Source organism: Haliaeetus albicilla, chromosome 13 (assembly GCF_947461875.1).
Source record: "Haliaeetus albicilla chromosome 13, bHalAlb1.1, whole genome shotgun sequence".
Classification (NCBI taxonomy): domain Eukaryota; kingdom Metazoa; phylum Chordata; class Aves; order Accipitriformes; family Accipitridae; genus Haliaeetus; species Haliaeetus albicilla.
Window position 1 is genome coordinate 3964353 of NC_091495.1, and position 16572 is coordinate 3980924.

The following is a 16572-nucleotide window of genomic DNA, read 5'->3' on the forward strand; positions in this document are numbered from 1 at the left end:
AAAACTTGCTAAAAACCATGCAAGCTCACAGCATGCTTTAAGGGACATAGGGCAAGAGCCATAGAGGCCTCCAACATCTAAAAATGGGTTTTAGAGAGAATGTGGGCGATAAATTTTTTTTTTTAAAAAGTAGTCCAGAGCTCCTCTACTTGGCAAAAGCTTCTGGGAACCTAAATTAATTCTGCTTTGAAATTTGGGCAGCCGAGTTCTCAAGGTACCTTAGCTTAGGGTTTTCCCCATTGAACCAGACATGAAGTTAAGCTGCATCTGAGTCGTTTCAACGATTCTCTGCAGCAGAGGCTGTTTTTTCTGGGTTGTGTCTCAACCTCCTGTCACTGAAGAGTTACTCAGAATTTCCTCCTGATGGTACAATGTAGCTTCGTAACTTCATTGAATTTGCTGAATTTACATGCAAGTAGTCAGATTCCAGCCCTGTGACTGTGCACCAGAAATAGGAGATTTCACACAGACCTTACTCTCTGCCTTATTCAGTGGAATCATCAAGTTATTGTCATCTAATTATTACATGGAACATTTAATGGGATTTGTGCTGTAATTATGAATTTGACCAGGACACATTAAGGAAAAATCTTAGTGTTTCATCAAGTGAATGGATCATACTTCAGAAGATGGGTGAGGTTATTTTCAGGAATAATGCACAGAAGTGAAGAGTTCAGCCTTGATTTATGAAATGTACAAGGCACATTATAAAGCAAATTTGAAGGGCAGTATCCTAAAGTGATGAGGACATCTGGGAGAGGTTCAGCAGTGAAAGAAGCGGCGACATAAATCACAAATGGGCTGTTCTTTGGTTGAAGATGTATATTAGTGGGAAGGCTATGAAATTTGCATTTGATTCTGGTTCAGGCTGAAGTAGCTCAGTGCCAGACTTCAGATCACAAGCATACTTCTGTGATCGTCTTTTGCACTATACTCTGCCACACAGCGAATGCCCCCAAACCAGTGTTTTGGGAAGCAGAGCTGTATATACACCCGTGCTTACAGTGTTGAAGGTGCAGATCATTTTAAAACAGTGAAGAGGACTGACTCCATTAGAACATCCTTCAAATTTCAGAAACAGAAGTTAGCTGCAACAGTTTAAAAGTAAAGCATTTTTTATCAGCGTAAATGTATTATTTGGAGAAAAATATAAGTTACAAAGAACATATGTAAGTAAATAAGCCAATTTACTCAGGGTTTTAGTGACTTTTTAAGGCTGAAGCAATCTATTGTCTGAAGCTTCTCTTCTTCGGAAGAGTTGCAGGTTAAGAGCTACAGAGATGATAGAAAATACCTTAGAAGATATTTGATGGTTTTGCATTATCCACTGCTTAAACAATAATTAGCATGTCCATTTTCCTCTGATTACTTAAAACCCACTCTAGAAATGTGGGGTGTGTGCGTGTATCTGGGACTGATTTTGAAACAGACATTTCTCGATGTTTCAACTCCCTGAGCTTCTGCTATGAAGAGGTGGGTGAACGCATTAAAAATGTATTTAGCAAATACAACCAAATGTACTTGAAGACACAGTCAGCTGCGCATAACATTGTCTCTCTGTGATGGCGCTCTGGCTAGATAAGAGTTTTGTTGTTTGCAGTGGAAAAGACAAAGATGAGAAATGTTAGTTTGCACACTAGGGATAAAAAAAACCCCAACAAACAGATGAGGTAATGTTTTGCAAGAGTTTGAAAAGCAAAGGGACGTGAGGAAGTAAAAAGCTTTAGTAGCATATTATATCTGACATTGTTGTCTTTCTCTGTGTTCACTCTCACCCACACAACAGATCGTTTCTTAATTTTTCCATATGTGTTTCCTTTGTATTTTTCATTAATTGTCCTATTTTCCACAATTAATTGCATACTTCTAGATTTGTTCCTCTGCTGAAAAATTCTGGTTGATTACTCTCTGCATCTTTCCTCCCTTTTACTTAGCCTATTTAATCATTATTATTTTTCCCCCTCAAAACCTATTGCCTGTGTTTTTTTGCTGAAGAAACAGCATTTCTCAAGTTGCCATTTCTCACTGAACTTTAGCAGCATCCTCGCATCTGCTAATTCCTCATGGCTCTGTTGTTCCCTTGCAGTAATAACAGCCTTATTTTTTCCTTCCTGGGAACACTGGGATGACTGATATCGGCAGTGAAACTTTCAGGAAAAAGTTTCTAAGTCCAGTATATGAAGAAATGGGGTGATCCTGTCAAGTAGCTGTCTTTTTGAATGGACTTTTATATGGAGCACGCCAGCGTGGGCGCAGAAGGAGGCTTTATTGCTTCGTGCAGAACGTGTGTCTCATGAGCAAGTCCGTATCGGCAACCTAAGAGTGAAATCTATGCTGGTCCCAACGGACGTCTCAGTTCACCTGGTGCTAATCCAGTCGTGGAGGCAAAGACTCCAGTCTAGTTAGGTTGTTGATTTGGTTAGTCCTTCTGTGATCGCCAGGAAAGGGGAGAAAAGACCTCAGGGAGGCTTGATGAGTAGTTTTCATCTGAAAGCACATTTATATGGAACCTGACCTATTTTGTATTTGTCCGTATATTTCTGCTTTTAGTGGATATTTAATCTGCAGTGGCAGTTTGCCAAAAATTACGTAAACTCCTTGTTTCTTTCTTTCCTTTGTTTGTTTTTCTTTCTTTTAGCCTGTTAAAAAAAAAAAATGAAGAAAGGGAGAAAGGGGTCAAGAACAGGGGAGTCTAAAAGCTTTTGAGTGAAAGCAAACATAAAATATTAACTTATTTAAAAGAATCACAGAGAAGGTCATCCTTTGTCTCCCTGTAAAGTTAGGGCTTTATATTAGTTTTCTTGTGATTTAGTCACCTGTCAAAGAGATTTAGAGGGTTTTTTTTGCTTAGAGTTTTTTTGTTTTGGGGAGGTGCTTTTTGTTTATTAAAAAAAACCCCCAAACCCTCAAGGCTTCTAATTATGGAGAGAAGAAAAAGCATCAGGTACCATTTCTTGTTGATGCTATAGGCGGAATGACATGTCTCAGGTTTGGGATGAGTAGGCTAATTTTAGACTATTGAGTCACCACTCAGTCGCAGCACTGGACTACCATGAAATAAAAATACAGTGTTGTCTTTACGAAGCAAGATGTAGTCATAGCCTGTGAGAAAAGTGCTTTCTTCTTTGTAGCAAAGAATGTGTTGCATCAAATTTCAACACTGAGAATATAATTGGTTGAGGTACATATTTCTTGGGTTTCAGCTGTAAAAGCGTTCATAAGAAGACACCACTTGTAAGAGGAAAAGATGCATGAACGTAGCCATCTGTGCCACTATAAAACTACTTTTCTTTTGCTTCTTAGGCTGAGATAAGCCTTTTTGAAGGCTCTGGCAATAAGAACTTCTTTGGAGACCAAAGCAGAAGGTGGGAACGTGAGGAGAGTGATGTTAGTTTCAAGATGTTTAACCACACATACATTTACGAGCTACGTACCTTCTCAAATAGCTCATCTTACTCCTCAGGAGCTTACTGTTGAACAGCAGCTTCTTGTATCACACTTTTCCTACGGTCCAGCTATCAGAGAGTTTTGCTGTTTCGTTTGTGAATGTTGTGTGCAGCGCTTTTAAAAGAACATTATTTTGCAGCAGAAGTTCCAGGCTTTCATGTACTAAACCAACACTACTGTGTATTTATATAGCCCTTTCCTAACAGAAGATTTCTGAATGTTAAGAAGGGCACGATCACTTTATCATATGATGGGCTTTATCTTCATAACCTGTCCTTGTCAGAGGATAAATGATCCAGGAATGATCATCTTGTGCTTGAAAGGTCAAAACTCCCACAAACGTATGAGGTCATGATCCTTAGTGCTGTCTCATTCATTGAGCTCGACGAAATTACGGAAAGAAGTTTTCTGACCAAAGTGGGCTGCACCACTGCCTCATCTGACTGCGGGTCTTGTCCTGAGGCAAACTGCTGAATATCTCCAGAGCTCCTTGACTGAGTTGCATGGTCCTCGAGCTGAGTGTTCCTAGGGCCATGGGGTCGACTGGTCAAGTTATCTCCTCTAAAGGTACCTGGGCAGTGACGGTCTTTAATAAGCAGAAACGGTTCCCCTGAAGGCAAGAAGAGAAAGGAAAATGCTTTGCAAATACTTATACTTACAAAAGCAAAACCCCTTCCTCAGAAGTTGCTTTTCTGGCTCTTTGTGTGAGCACGTGTTTAAGTCATCTGTATGTAGTGATTTGCCAGCAGGCTTTTAGCCACAGTACATTCTGTTAGGAAAGGCTCTGGGAGATATAAAATTTTTGTGTTTTCTAAACAATTAATTGGAATAGGAAGCAGTTTTTATTATTTCTTTGCTGCTTTTCTTGGGATTGGAGAGATGAGGAGAGGCTGGCAAACACTACACAAATCTAAGAAACAATAAACTGTGTTTTTACAATCAATAGCTTTTTTAAAAAAAAAATTTCATCCTTCAGTTCCCTGCTTGTTTCTAGTTACTAAATCCCACAAAAAAGACATATCATTATCTTATCCTCTGCTCCACCATTTCAGATGTTTAGAGCCCTTGATAAATTAGCAGACGGGTTATTCAGAAAAATAAAATTACATTTCTGGATTGGATTTATGATTATTATGCAAATGTAACTGCCATATTCTGTGCAGAAAACACATTTGAAAGCCTGAAAATAGCAATAATCCTGTTCAGGAGCTACTCCAGTTAATACTTTCCTATATAGAATTGAGTATTCATTAATAACTTCTGGATTGTTATTAGAATTGTTTTATTGTAACATGTAATTTTCTTGAACTGACTACATCTTTCTCAAAATGGTTTTAATTACAGAAATAAATGACAGAGCTTAGAGGAGATGCTTATACAACAGTGCAGTCATTTTCTGTGTGCCAACTGGAAATTCATTCTTAACAGATGGAATTCACCAGTCTGCAAAGAATGAACATGAGGCCTTAAAACTTTACTTAATCTGTCTGATAAAGTATGAACGTAATGTCATACATGCTATTTCTTCTTGGCTTCTGCACTATTAATCAATTACTCTGTTACAGCTGCAGAAAAAACAAGGAGTTGATCATTTTACTGAGGCTGTATTTTGCTATTAGGATCAATTTTGTATTTCAACAAGACATACCACTGTGGGTCAGAATAAAGGTATGGCTCAAAATATTTCCATTTCCCTACAGGGACTGTGACATTTATCCTTCTTCCGTCTCGTGGTGTGGGCAGTACTATTGCAGATTACTTTGGCCTCTTGTTCCTCTCTTCTTTTTTGTTATCATTCTGCCTGACCCTGTTCTTGTAGCTCTTGTTGCCTTTATAAATCAGTAGGTATGACCTTCTTCCAAATTCTGATTCAGGATAAAGGCTGTAGATAGCCATAAGGGAAGCGAGGACTTTCGACGCAACCTACCAGGAATAGAAAACCAATATTTTGCTCCTAGTTGATGAGCCGGTTGATTGCAAGTCTTGCTTCTTCCTTGAGACTCGCTAACTTTAATGAACAGCAGTAAAAATGTAGCCCAGGAGCAGCTCAAAAAGTGGAGGGGCACTGATTAGGCATGACGTAAGGAAGGGAGGCATCGTCAATATGGAGAAAATGAGGGTATCAAGTTGAATGACCCCGCAAACTGGGGTAGGAGCAGAGGGATGAATTCATTACTATGGAGTGCAAAATCACATACTTAAGAATAACAAGATATTCAGCTACAAGTTAATTGCTCATCAGTTAGAACTGAATAAGAAGTAAAAGCGTACGATGTGCTAAATGACAACAGGATGAGTAAGCTGGAGTGTTGTGGCCATGGAAAAGGCAATTGTACTGCTGGCCCATATGGAGGGAGAGAGAAATGGCAGAGATCCTATCCTACCAGAGAAAAAAAGGGTATAGCTCTGCCAGCCAGTCACCCCAGCTTTACTGGGGCACTTGCAGCGCACCAGTACTCTGCATCCACTGGAAACGTGTGTGTCTTTATCTCAGTGTACTTCAGAAACCCATGACAGTAAGGTAGTTACTGTAGAGCATAAGAACTGCTGTGAGCTCGCATCCTTGCTCATCTGATGTGATCTTCTTCACATTTCCATCCTCTAAAAGAATGTGGCGTGTTTTAACACAGCAAAACGATGACTAGAAGTGAAAATAAATTAGTCAGAGAGGGGAGAGGACTATTTATGCCAAAGGATTGAAGTGGCATGAGAGAAAACAGAGATAAACTGGCCACAGATAAACTTAGGGTGGGAATAAAAAGAGGGTATCAAAAGAGCGGTGTTTCAGTAGGAATAACAGTCAAAAGTGAACTGGTGTGACCAGTTGATACAAAGGTCCTGTACTGGTGATGATAAAGGGCTAGCTCTGTTGAACTAGGAGGTCTCCTCCAGCTCTGCCTTTCCTGTAGGGTCACTCTGGGAGGAAGGGGCTTAGGGAGGTCGCTGGTCCAACCTCGCCTGCTCGGTGGGAATGGTCCTACTGAGAGCTGGATCTGAACAAGAACGACTTCGCATGGCATCTGGCAAAAAATAGCTAAAGAAGATTTTACAAAGAAATGAATATTAGGCCAGTGAGCAAGACCCAGAGATTTTTTCCAACCAAATTTTGGTTCCTAGCGGCACTCTTGACTTTGAAAGGGCTGTTTAAGCCTTTTCTTTGGATTTCTGACACCAGAAGCCTCTCAGTCATATGTTCTTGTTAGACCCTAAGCTCCACAGAGCTGACACTGTGCTTATATTTTGCACTAGTTAAATATTTAGAAATAATTTCATAAATGAAATAAATTGAATCACCAGTCATAGATGCCAAGGCAAAATAAGTTGAATGTGAAAATTATATCAGTTATAAGCATAGTGACTTTTTATTATATACATACACAAGCATCTGCATCTGTATCTTGTATTTTTTTTTAAGTCTGCTTCAATACTGCCATGTCTTACTCATTTATGCATTTGCTACAGCAATATTTTGTTAAATATTGAAAAGTTTGTGATTTAAACCTGACTGTGATTTGAGTTGTAAATAATTCTTATGGACCTGAAGGCTGAAATTTAACATTAGGCTGGTTTTATTTATTTTTATTGTTTGAACTTTCCAGCAAGACCAAGCAAGGATATACTTAGTTCATTAACAATAAATGAGGAAGAAATGCAGCTTTGCTGTCAAGGAAATGAAAGAGCATAGAAAAATACGTTCAGGAGGACTATTTTAATTAATGTTTTTACACTGCATTGTCCTACTTTTTATTCTGTAGTCTTCTTTAAAGCACAGAAAACAATTTTGATAGAGAAAGAATAATTATCCTGGCTGCTTTCAATTAAATAAATATACACTTCTAGAATGCCAAATAAAATTCAATGATATGGTTTAAAAAAAAAAAAAAATAGCGGGGGGAGGTCTGGGCAGATGAACTGTCTAGTTTTGTAATCTGTGAATATATGAATATTGTGGCCGAAAGTATGTTCCTGCTTCTTTGTTGTTAGAGTTTAGGTGCTAAATCCACTTCTATAGTGGCATAAAGAAGGGCACTCTAATGGAGCCTGGAGACTACCTGGCTTTGCTGCCCGAGGATGCTGCTGGTCCAGCATAGCTGTGCTGCGGCTTCTCTTCACAAGGCTTAGGCAAAGAAACCTAAACCTGGCAGGGAGCCCTGAGGGGGGATAATGTCCTCCTTCCCTTCCCTTCTTTGTGCAAAAAACCCCTTCCTGTGGCCAAGGAGCTCTCCCTGGCACAGGAGAAGATGCCACCTCCAGCAGCCCAAGCGTGCCTGACCTCCGGGGCTTAGCCGGGGCAAAGCAGCCGTGAATTTTACTGCAAAGAAAAGAAGAAAAACCAGATTTGCATTTCGCTTGTTTTGATTTCGCTACTTAAAACTAATCTCGGGTAGCTTTTTTTATTTTCTTGAAAGCTGCTTTGTACTGACTAGCCCTTGGTATTTGTCAAATTCTTTGTTTTCTCCACGTATTCCCTACTGGCCTACTCAGAAGCTAGTTAAATTATGAGGATTATTCAGAGCTGCACTGGATAATAAAATGGTCTATTGATTAGTAGACTTCTAATTACTTGTCTCTTAGGATGAAAGAGAAATAAGAAGATTTGATAGTAAACAAAGCAGAAAACAAATAGGGTGTTTCCAACATGTAGGGGTATACATGCTTGTGTGTGGCCTTGTACATGAGTATTGTAATTTCCATTTTATCATCATGGGCTTATTTGACTGCTTACAGAGCCGTGACCTGCACAAGCAGACTGTTAGACAGATAATCAGCCAAAAGATACCACTCCTTAATTTTTTTCTGCAATACCTTGCGTATGCACTGGAAGAATAACATCATGATGAGCAATATGTTTTTGATTTTTCATGTCTTGTCATAATGACATCAAAGTTATGGCTAATTTGTGTTTTAACTAGGTATGTACCGATAGAAATGAATATAAATAACATGTCAGAGTTTTAGCTTGAAAAACGGTGAACACCAGTAGGTAGTGAAACACTTCCACTTGCATTACATACCTCCATACTAGTTCAACATGTCAAATTACCTCTGGTCTTCCCTCAAAACAATGCATAGTATGTATTCCACCTTCAAAGCAGTTTCTCTAATAGTGCTCATCTTCAAGATGTGTGTGAAATTTTTAAGGATGCAGATTTACAAGCCTACGAGCCTTGCCCAGGAGGAGGGTACCACTGACATCCTCTCCTCCTTCCTTAGCACCAAATGGCAAGGTGATGGCAACACTGCTCGCGAGAGGAGTTCTCACTTGTCCTTGTAGGTGACTGTGCTTCCCAAAGAGGTATGAAAGCAGGGGACACACTTTGGGATGTTTTGAAAAATAAGGGTTGAAATCCTGGCAGAATTGCTGTTGATTTCAGAAGGACCAGGGTTTCTCACCAGCCCTCTAATGCCTCTTCCATGATCCACAAAAGTCTTTCCATGAATTTCTATGCGCTCTGCATGCCTGTCTTATTTTTCTTTCCTAATATCTTTCTTTAAATGCTATGAACTTCAAACAAAAACAACTAATACCCCCCAACAACAACTCTGTATAGCTCTTGCCTATGGCAAAATGGCTGAGCCAAAGCAGTAATTTAATTAAAGTGTGAAAAATCATGTAATTCTCATGAAGTATTCAAATTCCTTTTTTGCTGGGGATTTTTTGTTTTGTTTTGTTTTGTTAGAGCCGTCCAAGTATCAAGGGCTGTTTCCTATTCTGTTTATACCCTTTTAAAGAATATGAGTTTCTCATTCAGAAGTGAAGCAGTTCCCATTGCTTTTAATTTTGCCTGTGGGTTGATTTGACTGTGGTGTAGTTTGCACGGCTCTTCTAGTTTGCCTGGTTTTCCTCCATGGTAAAAATCCTTTCCTTTTAAACCTGGCTGCTGGCAGAGAGGTAGGTGAGCAGCCCTGTGCTTTGGAGATGCAAGCAGTCTTGTCAGCCCATCAGTCTCCTCATCTCCTGTCACCTGGAGGTTGATGTCAGAGCAAGATATTCTCCGCTAAATGTGAATTCCTTCATTAGTTTTGTGGTCTTCCTCTAGGCCTGTAATTAGAGCCCTCCTGATAACCAGCACACAACTGCACCCATTAATTAGCTCTTCATTTGAAGGTTTCTCTCTCGGTGTTTCCATCCTTGTCAGCTTACAGGAGGCTCAGCTACCTTCAGCTGCTGCTTGAATCCGTTAGCCGCATCAATCATCCTTCCCATAAAAACCCAACACACAGGCTGAAGGAAGCCCTTAGCATCGCTGCGGTCACAGGAAAGCCACCCTATTTCCACACAGCGAAGCACTGTGCTGGGTGAGCAGCCAACATTACGTTATGTGTGCTTTTGTGGGTGTCTGTGTAGTTATTGAATAGCTGCTATATTTTTCCACGGAGCATAGAAAAGAGACACGGCCCAGGCTCTGCTGTTTACCTGACAGAACAGTCAAAACAGGTTTCTGATTAAAGAGGCAGCAGCAGACACCCAGTCTCTGCGGGCTTCTCCACATTAGGGGATAATGGAAGCGTTTACTAACAGCCAAAGAAATTATTTATTAGGATATGAAACCTTTAATTTATAAGGAAGGTTTCACATTCTCTTTGGGGTTTTTTTTGCCTTATACTCCCACTCTGCAAAATGTAGCAAGGCCAAAAATTAATGCATTTGCACATCTATTTCTAAGCTATGTGGGTGTCTCTGAAAAGGTATGATTTTGAAGTAGAACAAATAATATACTCATAGCAATTTTCTTTGAACCAACAAGGTTTTAGAAACCCGAAGATCCAGATCAATCAAACCCAGTATATTACATTCTCTGCTCTGTTAGGTTTAGATTTAAACTGTTTTATAAACATTAAAACTTCAACAAGAATTCCCCAGCTGCTAAAAATGGCTCTGATGGAGCAGGGCAAAGTCACACCTGGGGAATATACGCTGGAAGCCGAGACTTCACCTTTCGTTCTGCTCCCCTAACTACCTGGTACAACAGGTTTGCGTCTTATGCTATGCGTTTCATCATCCTGTATACATCTTGATGTAGGCAGTTGCCCCTGTTATCCATACAGGAGGCTGACACAAGGGAGTAAAGTCTTTCCTGATCCTGCCAAAGCTGATGAGAGAATCACTTTGAATCTAATCATTTGTGAAATACACAGTCATATTGAAACATTTAAGTGTAAAATGTTGACAAAGGTATGAAATGGTATAAATAGCTTTATTGTTTACAGAATAGCCTCATCTGCAGTTGCTCCCAGTTTATTTATTTGTACACACACAGATGTGCATTATGTACCCAGAAGGAAAGAACACAAAGGACTTTTTTTTTTTTTTTCTTTATTTTGCTTGTTCTTATTTGGGGGAAGAAAACGTGATCTCTGACATGCTGAAGAGCACAGAGCAAGAGGCAGATGTGGGCTCTCTCTCCTATGTGTCCCCCCCCCGCCCTGACCCCTCGACTTCTGTTTTCACCCCATTACAACTTCTTGTGCATCTTCTGGAAAACGCACCTTGTTGGTGTGCCACTGCAGGCACTGGAGCTCTTTCTCCCCTCTCCTTTAGATCCTGATGCTGTTTGCAGGAGGAGAAAACTTTTATTCAATTTAAGAGTTTGCTTCTGCCTCAGCCTCGCTGAGCTTGACCCTGTTCCCCAGGCTCATCCAAATGCTGGGGCTCATCTACCCTGCTGAGCCTCTGGAGATAATTCGGGTTCCCTGATAAACCCCGGGGCCTGAACTGACATCCACTGAAATGAGAATAGTACCTATAAAATCACTGTGTGTTAGTTTAAAATAACAAAGAAAAAAGATTCGGTCCGTCATTGTTCTGTGCTGCTTTGCCCCATACAAAAGAAGCAGGCGGGCCCACAGGAATCCCCTGTGGGGATTTAGGACTAATTTATTTAGGACTTTATGACCTGTACAGAGGTGCTGCTGGTGCAGAAATCAAGGCAGATGTCTTTACAAGTCTTTTAGACAGCAGACAGTCAGGTACAAGTTAAGGCAGCCTTAATACTTCCTAGACTGAAACAGGGGGGCAAAATCCCTTCTCCTAGCCAGCAGAGGATAGCAAGGGTGAATACTTTTTGCGTGTCACACCTGGTATCTTTGTGTAGCTATAGGGGTGAAATGGATCCTTGTGAATAATTGGACATTGTCATTCTAGATTATTTTTAATTAGCAAAGCATGGGCATGATACCTCCAAAATTTCAGAATGCTGCTCTGAGAGTTTGTCTCATCTGATCTTTCTTTTTTTTTTTTTCCCACTGAAGGGTATCATACACTGTTTCTTTGTATCTGCTTTTTGTAGATAGGGTTGGTCTAGGAGCAAAATTTCTTCCTCTTTCTTCTACAGGTGTTCAGCTTTAAACATGTTTCTACCAATGTTTCATTTTGCCATTTCAAGAATACTAAGGTTTCCGGTTGTTTACTTTTAATTACCCTTGGAAAAATTTCAGTACAAGTAGCTGACTTCTTCCCCCTTCCTACATCTGTATCTATGTATCTTCCCATGTAATTTGTCCCCTCCACCCTAGAAAAAGCAATGAGTAGTACTTATGACTAAACCAGATAGGTGTGAGCAATCAGGTAGTGTTAATATTTGCAAGGGTAAGAAATGTAATTTACGGAGACAATTGAGACAAAATAAACGTGCCCTATGTAATTAGCATAATAGCTGCATGTCATCAAGTTTTCCCTGTGTATTATTATGACTGTGTTGATTAACCAGGTGTAGAAAGATTTGGAAAGACCAGAAAAAAGGTAGGCAATAATAAGTAGGAGGTCACAGGAAGCAGAGAATGAAAATATATGTGTGTCCGGCAAAAAGAGTACATTTCGTCTGTTTCTTGGCAGTACGGGCTTTGGGACTAAAGTCTGATGGCAGCTGTTAGTTCCAAACAGGTAGGATTGATCTAAATTATGGTTTCCTGAGAGGCCAATTTTTTCCGGTGACAGTTTTTCTGCTTCCTTTTGCTTAAAGAAGGAGGAGGATCTTGACCTTTTGAGCAGCGGAAGGCAGTCCTCTTAAAGATTTTCATCACTGTCGAGCTTGTTTTCCTACAATCCATGGGAACAGAGGTATCTGCAAGCTGGCCTGACGGGTGCAGTTTGGCTGACAGCATGATGGGAAAGTTCAGACCTCCGGGAAGGAGATTACAGACTTCCTGCCAGAAGGGGGTAATTTTGTCACAGGTGCGGAGTACGCAAAGTGTTGCAGAGATGACAGAAAGTGTTGACACTGACATTTATTTCCCAAAGTTCGGTAGTTTAGCAGAGTGGAGTCTTGCAGAAGTCTCCAGAGGGAAAGTGAAGAAGATGTCACGTTGACAACATCCCAAATTCTGTCCCAGTTCTCCTGTGAAAAGAGTAAGGGTACCTCCTCAATGCCAGCTCTCCCTGGATAGGAATGAATTTGCGTATGAGTAATTATGAAATTAAAACTCACTGGAGACTGCAAACCCGCATACACCTAAAAGTTGTTAAATATGTTTCCCAAGGACAATATTGGGGGGGTTGCAGGTGGCTGGGCATCAGCGGAGGCCCACCTGAGCATAAGAGAGATGTGACTCTCAAGCTGAAATGCCCATTTAATCCCCAAGGACACGTAGAAGTTTCTATTTAAAACTCACATAACTTTCACGTTCATTAAGAGCATTAGAAGTGGTGGGTAATGTATTTCAGCCTGTGAAGTAGCTATCTAGGACTGTAGCTATGTTTGCACATGGACGCGTGTATGTGCACTTATTGGTAAACTTCTGGAAACTATGAGGTGCTTTTGGGTTTGCTTTTGGGTTTTCATCACACAAGGTTTAAGTATGTTATTTGTTCATGCAGAAATTAATTCTATATAAAAAGTCTCACTCTGACCTCCAACTGCTTAATTTGTGCCTGGCCTTAGGTTGAAGTGCAAGAACTTAAGGCTTCCACCTCTGTCTGAATTGTAGGTGCAATTTTTTTTGATAAAATGGTATCTGCTATAAAAAAAAAAAAAAAATTGGGGACCTTTTTGCTCTTGGGTAGATCTTTTTCCTAGATAAATTACAATAATTTTAACTGCCTGTTCTGTGCAGTAGCAAGGATTTTAATGATGATATGCCTGTACAGTTCTTGTCTAGTTAATGAAATATGTAGCATATTTAGATTTAAATCAAATCTCGAGTTTGGCTGCTTCTGTTCTCGGTTGTGTATGTTGGATTTTATGTCATTTTTTGTGTAGGTTTTTCAAGCATAACGCTGTTTCTGCATTTTAGCAACTACATAGATTTGTCTTTGTGATATTTTCCGCCATGTCCCTTGCTATGAAATACATGCTATACTACTCATTTCCTATCCCTCACTGCATCAATAAGCAGGTTTTTAAGCAGTATTTTGTATATATTTGGCAAAATAGATACATTCAGCAAAACTCTCATGTACAGCTTAAGAGTGTGTACTCAAGCAAATTCAGGTTCATTGCTTTTTTGCATTTAGTGTTATTTTTTGTATATTTGGCCTTGATTCAACAAAGCTCTCAGGAATTTACTTAAATGTAAACTCACGGGTACTTAAGTGTAAAGGCAGGTGTGTTTCTAACTGCTTTGCCCTGCTAAGCCTGTAATGTTTACAGTGTCTTCACATCCTTTGGGTAAAATCTATCCTAACCTCATTGTCTATTGTATCTCTATATCACACCACAGCACATCACACGTGATACACGTACAGCTGCATCTCCATAAAAAGCAAAAAAAACCCCCGAACTTGGTTAGATGGAGGGATATTCTCCAACAGAAGGAATTCTATTACCAGCTGTTTTTTGCTGGGCACCCAGAATCTGTGCATTATACCTTTCTGACCTAGCGCAGCTCACAGCAAGCTGCGCTCTGCAGCATTTCTGCTGGCACTCCAAGGCCAGGCTTCCCAAATAGCATGCCATCCTTACAGACATCTGCTCAGCATTTGAGAGGAGTCAGGATCTGCTACCCCTCCTTTATACCATTGCTGTTATTGCTATGTTAGTCCCCTGAATAACAGCACACGGGACGTACAACAGTCCATTACTGTTAATGGTGTTATTGTAGAATCACACTACTGAAAAATACTGCCTCAAGCAAAATATTCTAGATAATTTAGTCCTGTCTCTCAGGAAGGCACATGCTGGGGTAATGAAAGTTCAACTTAGTGAATGTGAAAGGACCCCATTGTTTGGACTGCTTGAAATGGTATTTAATATTCTCACTTAGATAATTTTCTTAAAGAAAATGGGAGTGGTTTTCTTACTTGTTTTGTCCCCCAGATGAACTCCTTTCATTGAGGACACAGCCCCAACAAGGGTTATTGTCAGGCAGCCCAGGGAAATCGATGCTGATACCAGAAGGGGTGGTCAGAGCCCAGCTGCAAACCATCAGCATCACCCTTCCTGTCTTCCACCCTGGTCCCTGAGAAGGGATGGGCAAAAAAGGCTGGAAGGTTTGACCATTGCCACCCTGCAACAAAACACTGCACAAGCAACCATGTTAATTATGGCCCGATGGTGTTCCCTGCCATCTTCGCAAAGGGGAAAGGTGCAGAGTCAAGATCTTGGGATTTCTAGGGTGCTCCTCAGAGGGCCAGGAGTTGGTCTGAGTGGAAATGCTGAGAGATTTACAACTGTGGGACCTATCAAAATACCATGTCCAGCTCCAGGGGGCTTTTTAATTTTGCTGGCCCACACTAGAAGAAAGCAAACTTAGAAAACGATGTGTAGAACAAGTGAGTATAGTGCTTTCTGCGCCATCCGCTTGCACGTTGTCTTGAAGGTTGCCAGTCTCAGGGTCAAGAGTCAGGCTCTGCCACAGGGCAGGTGTAAGAGACTCAGGGCAATGACTTTTCTCTAATTAGCACCACGTAGCACAGAGAGACATTTAACAAAGAGTAACGCCACTTCCGACAAGTCATATGGCATTTCTTTCAGCATTAACTATCTTTGTTGTGACAGAATTGCAGCCAAATGAAGAACGTATGTAGACAGCACCCGCATCCATTAAGCAGCCTTGCTGCTATCTAGCTGGGTTGTTATTCCTCAGTTCATCGGGAAAGGAAACCTGCCGACACCTATTACATGTGCTTCTAATTTAATAACTGAATATTAAAAATCGAGGCACTACTATGGAGGTCTACCAAATATACTCAGCCACAGACCTTAGGGTCGAACCTGGCTCTGTGTTTAGAGGAGGGAGACGTTTTTCATACAGAGGAGATCTTATCAATCCATTTTAATTTATTTTCCATGATGCAGTCTATCAAGACGCAGCATTAGCTTTGTTTTACCGCCACGTGATTTGGCCATTAGCAGTACCGTGCACGCAGTTTATCAAATGGCGTGGCAAGTTCAAAATGCCTTTAGAAACACGCAACATACGCTGACACCAAAATGGATGCCTGAGGGTAAGGCACGTCAGGGCAACCTTATCTTCTCTGAGCTCCTGTTAGGGGAACTGCAAAGTTAATTTCACCCGACTTTTTTGGATCTCACCCGTCTTTTTCCTTAGCATAGACATCCATTATTCAAAGTAGTTTTGAGGGCTTCTGGAAAAGCGCTACAGAAGAGTAAGATGGGCGCTTGGTAACTTTTAACTCTTGCAACTGTTGGGATTTGCTGAAACTGTTCAAGAAGAGAAAAAAAAAGGGGGGGGGGGATTCTCACTAGGACAAATTGGAACTAAAATTGTATTGGTTTAAAGGGTATCTGTTGACTAGACATTACGGCTGGATTTCTGGGGGTTTGTGGACTACCTTGCCCAAACCGTTTTCGCGGGTTGAGGTTACCCCCCAGCCCCTGGCTCTCCTCGCAGTGCCAGGCCATGGGCCTGCTCCTCGCCGGCGATCGATGATGGCGGATCTCCGGTACCCACAGGCTTTCCCTAGGGCGGCCCAAACGCGCCTGGTCGCTTCCCGCACCGTGCCCCCGCTCGAGGTGCTTGGGGGGCGGGGGGAACGGGACTGCAGTATTTGGGGGGCAGAGATTCCGAAATGAAGGCAAACACCTCCATTTTGTGGGGTTGGGGGGCAGGGGGGGAGCGGGCTCTGGCTTATCACTTCGCCTCAACTTTATAAACGTTCGATTAAGCCACCGCGGTGTCGTGCGTCGGCGTCACACGCCCGCCTTCCCGGAGCTACCTCAGGGA

General features: G+C 41.1%; 1 protein-coding gene across 29 annotated transcripts in view; it reads left to right on the plus strand.

Annotated features, from left to right (window-relative positions):
* Window positions 1–16572, plus strand: part of NRXN1 (neurexin 1) — a 715706-nt gene that overhangs the window by 643190 nt on the left and 55944 nt on the right. The gene's annotated exons all lie outside the window — the stretch shown is intronic.